The following is a 10,946-nucleotide window of genomic DNA, read 5'->3' on the forward strand; positions in this document are numbered from 1 at the left end:
AGGATAGACTTTCTCTACAGCCAAAATCCATCAACTTTTCAAGTGATTCGGCTTTCATTGCTTTTGATGAGACGAAAATGCTGTCAAAATGAGACATATAACCCATTCTCTTACAAACACACATATCTTGTATATATGGTTTACGGGGACTCAACATAGGAATAATTGTTTTGTATACTGTACAAACTGTATTTTATATCCTCTAACGCTAACCCTACCCCTCAAAGAAAATACTGATATTTTCTGAATTTTAAAAAACACATTTATTGTTTTTTGAGACATTTGGTTCACAATCGTAAACCTTAGTATACCACGTTTGTGTTGTAATACCCATGTCATTATACACTTTTTTGTCCTCATAAACCATGTATTCAAGTGCACACACACATTTTATTTAGAAGGTTTATGAGGGAATGTGTGTGTGTGTGTGTCCACTCTTCATTCTCTAAAATTTAAAGGTCATAGAGCGTCAGATATAGGTCCACCAGACTGCGGCTCAGCTTTGCTTTGGGAGTTAATGCTCTGGAAGATGCACCAGTCTACACCTGGGCTCTGCACTCAAGAAAGTGGATTTTTCTCACTTTCTCCAACAGGTTAGTCACAACACTTCTGGATTTACACTCTGTGCTATAGTCAGCCAGTCAGTTTTTCCAAAAGCACTCTCTTCTGTCTAGGAGAGTGCATGTCTCTTCATCTGTGCCAAATGCATTTTCCATCTGCACAATAGAGGATTATTTGAACCTTTGTGTACCTTTCTCCCTTTTTCTGTAAAAGAGAACAGGGGTTAAATTATGAATTTGGAGATGGGAAAACACAAAAATTTTGTGGTGACACTGGTGCCTTTCACAAGATATCATCTAATTGTTTTTCAATTTCAATCAATTTTTTACCTACAGCTTGTTGGAAGTGTTTTTAATTTTTTTTTTATACTGTATACTTTATAGAAAAAAATATGAAAAAAGTACACTGTTTACACTATTAATACCATATGCTGTAATTGTCACGAATCTGGTCCATGCTCTCCCTGTCAACCACCACTAGAGGTCACCCGTTCACCACAGTGACTTTTACACTCACAGCACATTGGACTCCATTTCCCACAATCCATTGCACAGATCACAGCTGTCACCATTCTCACATCACACACACCTGATCACCATTTTCCAATCACCACCACACACCATATAAGCCTGGGACTTGCTCTTGCTCAGGGCCGAGTATTGTTAGCGTTTATCACTCTTCTAGCGATAGCAACTCTACAGAGCCATAATTCTAGTCCTAGTCTTGCCTTGTTTTCCTGCCGTGTCTGACCCTGCCCGTGTTTCCTGGATTAACCCTTCGCCTTGCCGTTTGGACTCTGTTTGCTCCCCGTTTGGATTATTGCTCTCGTCTCTGGATTATCTCTCTGCCTTGCCCCTTTGGATACTGTTCGCCGATCGTTGACCCACGCTTGCTCCACGGATTGCTCTGTCTTGCCCTTGCCATACCTGTTTGCCGATGTCTGACCCTGCCTGTTTCTGACCATGTTTCTTAATAAAGCTTTGCACATGGATTCTCACGTCTCGTCAGCCCCGTAACAGTAATGTTCAGTCAAAAATTATGATAAAACGGATAAAAGAAAACACAGTTTATTAACACAAAAGAAGCCTAGCTACAAAACAGTGCACAAACAATACCGGACAAAGAACAACAAGAAAAGAAGGGCTTAAATAGGGGGGGTGGTTGGGGGTGGTGATGGCGCAGTGGATAAGACACATGCCTTTGGTGTGAGAGACCCGGGTTCGAATCCACTGTGAGACACCAATGTGTCCCTGAGCAAGACTCTTAACCCCTAGTTGCTCCAGAGGCGTGCGACCTCTGACATATATAGCCATTGTAAGTCGCTTTGGATAAAAGCGTCAGCTAAATGAATAAATGTAAATGTAAATACACAGAAACTAATGAAATAACTAAATGCCAGGTGTTTAGAATAAGCAATTAAACACAAATGAAGTCAAATGAAAACAAGGAAGACCGAACCAAAACTACACTATTTTTATTACATATCAGTATATGTAAATCACAAATGGGCATTTGGTTAAATATTACTCTGTGAATGACAGAGTGATGCATGCCAGTGTTCATGGATCAAACCACATCGGAGAACACAAATGGAATCGATTGACAAACAAGCTGCCAATAATTTCTTTTTTATTTATTTATTAGGAATCAAAGGTATTAGATTACTCCAGTCAAATTAAACCCCTGCTTTCAGGTCAAAATGTACTTTTGTGCAGGCATTTTGGAATCTCATTTTGGCCTAATTATTGTCTTTATTTGCTCAGTTATCTGCATGTATATGTCTGTGTTGGCTCCCCTAAAGTTTAACCAAACATTTGTGCCACCCTTTCAACTGAGGTGCTTTTCAGTGTTTGACAGTATTAAATAAACATTTAGGAACACTGCTCAAGGTGAGACTGAGCTGAAAAAGATCAAGAGCCAAATATATTGCACACCAGTATAGTCAATCTTTAGTGTTCAGTATTAAGTCCCTCAGTTTTCATATAGCAACAAACACTAGTATATATTTGTCTTAGTGGCTTGACGTTTTTCCAGTCAAACATTCAGGATGATGAAGACCCAGATTAGAGAAATCAGTCTGAGATCTAACCCACTGGCATAGTTATGTTTGGACTTTTAAAAATATATATGAGAGAACTTCATTCATCCCCTCAGTGTTCAAACCTTATTGTGATGGACAGGTATTAAATTAGACTGTCATCAGCAGTTTAATCCATTAAGAAAACAAGTGGCAGGCCCAAGTGAAACAAATTAATGGAAGTGTTTGTGCAATCTTTCATCTGCACAAACTTTTGTTTGAGCACCCTGTGAGCCTTACTGAACTTTCTATCCTGTAATACAAGTGATTGTGCTTTCTCCAAAGTGTGGTATTCAACAGTTAATTTTAGTGAATTTGTCAGTGGATTTTTATCTTACTTGTTTTGGCACAGACGAGCAGACGATCGGATGAAGAGTTAATATTTTACTGGCCCATATTTCAGTCATAGGTGAAAATACTGCACAAGTGGTCAGCCGAGACAGTTTACTTTTCACAGCTATTAACATGCATCTCAGTTGCATCTCCTGTGACCACTTGTGGTTGGATTTCATTGATGGGAGGTCTATGATGTTGATAAATCATTTACTAAGTCAGTATGTTACTGCATGTTGATACAGTGCAAACAAGCACCAAAAATCACTGGACTTTTTCATACCAAATACTGTGTATACTTTCATTTTCAATATTAATTTTTTTTACTTTTATTACAATAAACTCATAATTTGCTGCTTATTAATAGTTAGGTAGTTGCTAAATTTAAGTATGGAGTAGGATTAAGGGATCTAAAATACCGTCATGCAGCATAATGCATACTAATAATCAGCCAATATGATATGCATGCTAATGAGCTACTAGTTAATAGTAATAATTGGTCCATAACTAAAGTGTTACTGTATAAAATACCAACCCTATCTTATGAAAGACTGCGGTCAGGCCAGCCTCCACTTTGAAAAACACGGTCATTCTAGCCGCCACGTTATTTTGTGGTGCGCGCATATACTAGGCGTTGTGGCAATAGCGTGTAAAAACTCAGATCAAAGGAAAAGCGATCTCTGGCATTAATTTATTAAGCCAGTTTCTCTGTCAATAATGAATGAATAAATAAATAAATAAATAAATGAATGGACGAATAAATAAATTATTTTTAAATAATACAAATGTTTTTAAAAAAGTGTTGAAAAAATATGAAAATAACTGATGAGAAATAACACAATGAAAGACTTGCATATAACTCCCTGTTTCCACAGAACAATTTCAATTCAGATTGACAGACCCCTACCCCAGGGTGTCACCCAACCAGTTTCAAGACGATCTGATGTTGCATTACATAATTAAAGCCCTCCAAAAACTCATAAATGACCAGTTTTGCCTGTGATTTTGGATAGCTCTAAAAAGGAAACTCCCTGTTTCCACAGAACAATTTTAATTCAGATTAATAGTCCATTGTCCCAGGGTGTAACTCAACCAGTTTCAAGACGATCTGATGTTGCATTACAAAATTAAAGCCCTCCAAAAACTCATATATAACCAGTTTTGTCTTTAATTTCAGGTAGCTCTAAAAAGGAAACTCCCTGTTTCCACAAAACAATTTCAATTCAGATTAATAGTCCACTACCACAGGGTGTCACTCAACCGATTCCAGGCCGTTCTGATGTTGCATTACATAATAAAATAGTATTTTGTCTGTCAATTTTGATTGGTATAAAATGAAACTCCCTGTTTCCACAGACCACTTTCACTTCGGAGTGAGAGTACACCTGCTCAGAGAGTCACTCACACATTGCCAGGACTATTTTATGTATAATTCCAAAATAAAAGCCCCCTAAAGGCTCATATTTAAGATGCTTTTTCTACACTCTAAAAAAAAAATGCTGGGTTAAAAACAACCCAGTGCTGGATAATTGGACAGAACACATGCTTGGTTGTTTTCAACCAACAACTGGATTAAATGTTTAACCCAACCTTCTGGGCAGTAACCCAACTGCTGGGTCTAAACAACCCAATTTCTGGATTCCATGCAACCCATGCGACACTTCTGGCCCAAGTGCTCCAGTTCCGTAGCTGCTTCCAGTCGCCCTAAGCCTATGCCGACTCAGCAGCCAGCGAAGCCTGCTGCCCCCGTGGCTCAGCCTTCCAAGACGCAGCAGATGCAAGGGAGATTCCGCTCAGCCAGACGCCACCCCCTTTCCTAAGCACCAGGGTAGAGCCCTGCGCGGGACTGTTTTCTTCATCCCGCTCCCGCCCGCCGAATTTCTGACCATTACCGCCCGCTCCCGCAACGTGTGTGTTACACTCCCACCCGCTCCCGCAATATGTATGTCCACTCCCGCCCGCACCCGCAAAACTCTGAGAATTTATTCCCGCACGATAATAGAGATGCATTGATTTTGTGTCTTCTCCCGTCCCGCAGGAAAAAAAAAAAACGTATTGTATTGCTATTATTAAAGAGATTCGTGTTTGTTTCTTTCCATGACCTGCATGTATTCTGACGCACTGGTAGGGAAGATGAATATAGCCTGGGCTATCGGGGACATCTAAAACGCTTAGGCTACCGCGCGTTTCTTTAGACTTCAAGTACTTTGATTTTGTTGACAATGACATCATGTCGCTAGGCTGCCTCCCGATCCCGCAGTGTTTTTTTTTTAGCCGCCCATTCCCGCCCGCAGCAAAGTTCAAACCGCCCGCTCCCGCGAGATTTGCGTTGGGTCCCGCGGGACCCGGCGGGTCCCAATCCCAATGCAGCCCTCTACACCAGGGCCCCCGACCTAGGATAGCATTGGACCCAGCGCCTCTGGCGTCTTCCTGATCTGTAGAACAGGAAGAGGAGGGGGCCAAGTCCCGCCACGGCCGGACCACCCCTCAAACAGCTTCTCTGGAGCCTCTTATCACCCCACTCAGCACCGGGTGAGGAGGGAGATGTGTTTGTTGCGAACATAGTACAAGTATAGTATAGTATTGTACAAGTGCCCAAGTAACTGCTTTGCTGTTATAGTGGGAAAATAAAACACAAACTTTCTCAAAAAAGAGAGCAAACTTCCTCTTCCATGTCTCACGAGTGCCCTGCTCCCGTGCAGCCGGCCACTCGAGTTTATCCAACCCCTCGCCACGTGGGCCGAGGCCTGGCAGGCCATCCCCGAAATGTCAGAGTGGGTTATGGGGATAATAAAACGAGGTTATTCATTCCAATTGCACGGAACACAGCTAGGCAGTCGAGGCACTCTAGCCAGTTGATATGCCACGTCAGGTGGCGACCACTCCACAGACCACGGGCAGGGTGGCCACTCATGACCGCACCCCAACCGGTGAGGGAGGCGTCCGTCGCAAGCGAGATGCGGCAACAAGGAGCTCCCAGCACCGGGCCCTGAGACAAGAACCAAGGTTTCCTCCACATGTCTAAGGCACAGACACAACAGCGTGACACTTTGACAGCGTGGAACAGGTTTTGCCTCAAGGAGACCCCCTTGGCCTTGAGTCACCACTGTAGGGGCCTCATGTGCAGCAGGCCGAACGAAATCATGTTGGACGCAGCTGCCAGGAGCCCAAGCAGCCTCTGAAACTGCTTGACAGTGGATGGCTGGCCCTCTCGCACTCTCCTGACTGCCGTGAGGATCGACTCGATCCGAGCAGGGGTCAAACGAACCTGCATCGTGGTCGAATCCCACACCACGCCTAGATAAGTGGTTCTCTGAGCTGCAGGACTTGACGCTGACCTTTTCCCCAAGGAGCACATGTGCTCCTAAGTCAAAAAGGATTAAAAAAATAGGAGCGCATTAAAAAAATTTAGGGGCGCAATGCAAATTTTTCAAATTAGGTGTTTTAGCTTAATAAGGGGATACAAAGAGACATTTACAAGCACAATTATTTAATTTATCAGAATAAAGAAAGTACACAAGGTTTTTAAATAATTTTACTTCAGACACTATTTAATAGGCTAATTATGTAATTAGTTATAATCCTATTAAACTGTGTCGGTATAAAATTCTCACAATAATCATTGAAGCTTTTGTCATATGTTTTTGTTCTTAAATCACAATATATAATTTCTAAGTGAAAAAAAGTGTTGTCCTCCTAACAGGTTAAATAACTTTAAAGATAATTTACTAAAGGACTTTTTACATAAAAATATAAAGTAAACAAGTGTTTCAAGATTAGAGTGCAAAAGATTGTTCAAATGAACGAAAGAACAATAGGTAAGTAAGGTCCCATTTGTTAACATTAGTTAAAGCAGGTTAACTAACTAAAAATGTGCAATAGCTAATTGTTGCAGTAGTTAATATTCTTTGTTAATGTTGATTAATAAAAAATACAACTATGTTAGTTAATGTTAGCTCCATTGAATTATATTAAGACAAATTTTGATTTTATAATGTATTATTAAGTTGTAATTAAGATAGCATTATTAATAAATACAGTCATTGTTTTTTTCATGTTAACTAATGGAACTTGTGTTACTGAACAATAATAACGAATCAGTCGTTGATATATAGATAGGCCCACTGTTCTCTATTATAGATCAGTGGATGGGCCATGTTTTAGCTTAGAAAAAATGTTTGAAAATAAATAGCTCATTAAGTCTTTAAGTAAGAATTATTTGATGCTATTGTGAAGACTAAAGCGAATATAAATATCTAAATGACTGTGAGTGTGAAACATTATTTACACAGTTTTAGGAAAGTAGCGCAGCTGATTTGTTTACTGGGTTACCGGGGTAACGGCAGCGGCAGCGCCCTCTAGTGGCGAATGTGCGTCATTCAGCGCGTCTTCACTTTAACTCGCTCCGCTTTTCTTCTCATCTGTGCTCATTTAAATTAAACCGTTGCCTTTTTAAAGTTCTAAAGTAATCATATGAGGCTGCATCGCAATTTTTCCATAAATAAACAGAATAAATTAATACGTTTGTTATAGGCTACTGTATAAGTTAGGCTGTTTTGTATTTTGTTTTGTATTCGCACTTGTGCTCCTAAATACATTTTCCAGTTCGCACACATCTATTTTTAGTCGCAAATGCGAGTGAAATGCTCGCACTGTCGAGCCCTGAGCTGGAGAAAGCACACTTTCCCTGGCATTTAGTCTTAACCCCAAGTCTTTCATGTGGGCGAGAACGACATCTCGATGCCGAATCGCCAACCGCTCTGATTGAGCGAGGATCAACCAATCGTCAATATAATTGAGTATGCGGATGCCCTGCAGTCGCAGCGGGACCAGAGCTGCATCCACACACTTGGTGAAAGTGCGGGGTGAGAGTGCTAGGCCAAAGGGAAGAACCCGATACTAGTACGCTTTGCCCCCGAAAGCGAACCTCAGGAACTTCCTGTGAGAGGGAAGGATGGAGACATGGGAATAGGCGTCTTTGAGGTCTATTGTGACAAACCAGTCCTTGGACCTGATTTGTGACACGACCTGCTTGACAGTGAGCATTTTGAACTTCAGCTTTCTGGCAGAGCGGTTCAACAAACGCAAGTCCAGTATGGGCCTCAGCCCCCCATCCTTCTTTGGAACAATGAAGTACCGGCTGTAGAAGCCGGTGTGAACCTCGTGAGGAGGAACCAACTCGATGGCTTCCTTCCTCAGCAAAGTATCGACTTCCTGTTCCAAAACCAGAGCCTGCTCGGGGCGGACCGCAGTCACAACAACCCCGTTGAATGGCGGAGGTGGCCCATCGAACTGGATGCAATAGCCATTCTCTACCGTGTGCAGGACCCAAGGAGACACATTCGGCAGTCGCTGCCAGGCTGCCAAATGATCTACTAAGGGAATCAGTCTCTCGAGACTGACCTCTGGTGTCAGAGAAGCGGCCAGACCGCTGCCTCGATGCGGCGCACCGAAAGGAGACGCGCGATCTGGCGGCTGAGGCGAGTGTCTCAGGCCCGCTGTAATCACAGGCGGAGAAACCTGAGGAAGATACTCGCTGGGACCCGCTGCGCCCTGGAACAGCGGCAGGGTTGGTAGACAGGTCCCCGGAGGGCACCGAGGGGAGACGGTCACGAGTACCGCAGTGTAAGCCGCTCCGCCCCAGTAGGGGTCGCCCTCCGTAGTCCTGGGGCTTACCCATCAGGACTTCTTTGCCGAGGACCTCTTGGCCGACAAGACAGCCTTCAGACCCTTTGGCCGCGAGGTCCCCGGTGCAGAGCTCCGCCGCGGGGGGAGCACGAGAGGTGACGCTCTGTTTCTGCGCTGCCCTGTGTGAGGAGCTGGCATGCGGAGGAGGCTGCTCCCGCCCAGCAGCCTCCAGAGTTAGAGAGCGACGGGGGAGGAACCGCTATAACGCCTCCGCTTGCTTGAGAGCCTCCTGAAACCTGTCAACGACAGAGCTCACAGCGTCGCCGAACAGGCCAGAAGGCTGAAGCGAGGCGTCCAGAAGGCAGACCCTGTCCTTTTCCTTAATATCGGACAGGGTCAGCCATAAATGCCTCTCTGTTGCCACCATAGCTGCCATGGAGCGGCCGATGGCACGGGTCGACTCCTTGGTGGCACGGAGGGCAAGATCAGTGGTCCTCCTGAGCTCGGAGAGATCATCAGCTCTGATATCCCCGCCCTCATCTAACTCTCTCAGCAGTTCGGCCTGGTACGCCTGCAACACTGCCATAGTGTGCAGACACGCACCGGCCTGACCTGCTGCCGCATACCCCCTGCCCACTAAGGATGATGTGGTACGCAGAGGCTTAGTGGGCAGAGTAGGAGGCTTCAGAGACGATGCCGTGGAAGGAGACAGATAGCTCGTGAGCGTCTGCTCGATCTGGGGCATCGCCTTGTACCCGAGCACATCCAATTCCCGCACATTACCGTAGTAATCAGACGCGGGAACGAATGGGCGGGACGAATAGGGTTTAACCCACGATCTCGACACCTCGGTATGGAGATCGGGGAAAAATGGAATTGAATTGAAAAATTCAAAAAATTTTGAATACCATTCAAAAGTTTTTGAAAGAACGAAAGAAATCCTTCAGCAAGGCTGCAATAAATTGATCAAAAATTACAGCAAAGACTTTGACATTGCTAGAAAAAATAATTTTTCAAACAAATGAAGTTTATTTAACAAAGTTCGGGAGGAGCATGCTCAGGTAATCCAACCAGTCAGTGCAAGAAGAGGCCTTATAGCCGTCCCCACTGTCCTCTAACAGCTTTGAGCAATGGCTGCTGAAAATTCACCTTTGCCATCATAAATTACACTTTTTAAAACGTTTAAAAATTTAAATATAAAACAATTATTTTAATTTGTTATACTTTTTCACAACATTACTGTTGTATCAAATAAATGCAGCCTTGATTAGCAAATGAGTCTTCACATCTTTTTTTAAAACTTTTGAACAGCATACTGTAGATGGCCTTGTGACAGAATGTACACCTGATTAACTTTAAATAAAATATGATTTAGCCAGAGGTGGGTAGTAACGAGTTACATTTACTTCGTTACATTTACTTGAGTAAATTTTTTGGGTAACTAATACTTTTAGAGTATATTTAAAAATGGGTACTTTTACTCTTACTCAAGTACATTTTTAGTGAAAAAACGGTACTTTTACTTAGTTACTGTGGGCGACGCTCCTCTCGTTACTTTATCTTATTGCAATACGTAATAATAAAGTTAAAAATGCTTCAGTTTATTCCAAACGCGCCGTCTACTTTTCTCTGGGCAATGAACGATGCCCATTCGCGAATGATTCATTCTTTTGAGTCAAAAGAAGTCGTGGCCTAATGGTTAGAGAGTCGGACTCGTAATCGAAAGGTTGCGAGTTCGAGCCCCCGGCCGGCAGGAATTGTAGGTGGGGGGAGGGAACGTCCAGCGCTCTCTCCACCCTCAATACCACGACTGAGGTGCCCTTGAGCAAGGCACCGAACCCCCAACTGCTCCCCGGGCGCCGCAGCATGGCTGCCCACTGCTCCGGGTGTGTGTTCACGGTGTGTGTGTGTGTGTGTGTGGATTTGTTCACTACTCACTGCTGTGTGTGTGTGCACTTGGATGGGTTAAAGGCAGAGCACCAATTTCGAGTATGGGTCACCATACTTGACAATACGTCACGACTTTTACTTCTGTTCGAAGGCTCGAACAAACCTGTTGGCAAACCAGTGAATCGGTTTGTGAATCAGTTTGAATGATTCGTTCAGTGTCGTCTGAAGCGGTTCTGTTTCAGATAACAGAAAGTTTAAGAACATCAAGAGCGATGCAGACGTGGCTTTGGATCTACAGTCAGGTGAAAGCAAATCTGAAAAGGCTATGGTTTGCTAGCTATGATCTTTATTAGATGAACAGTGCTGTCGGTTCCACAGGTATAGATTCGATTGCACTGACTACACGATACCACTATGACATTACCAGTTAGTTATAAATGTACCTTATACATTAAAT

The sequence above is a fragment of the Barbus barbus genome (genome assembly GCF_936440315.1).
Source record: "Barbus barbus genome assembly, chromosome: 32".
Taxonomy (NCBI): Eukaryota; Metazoa; Chordata; class Actinopteri; order Cypriniformes; family Cyprinidae; genus Barbus; species Barbus barbus.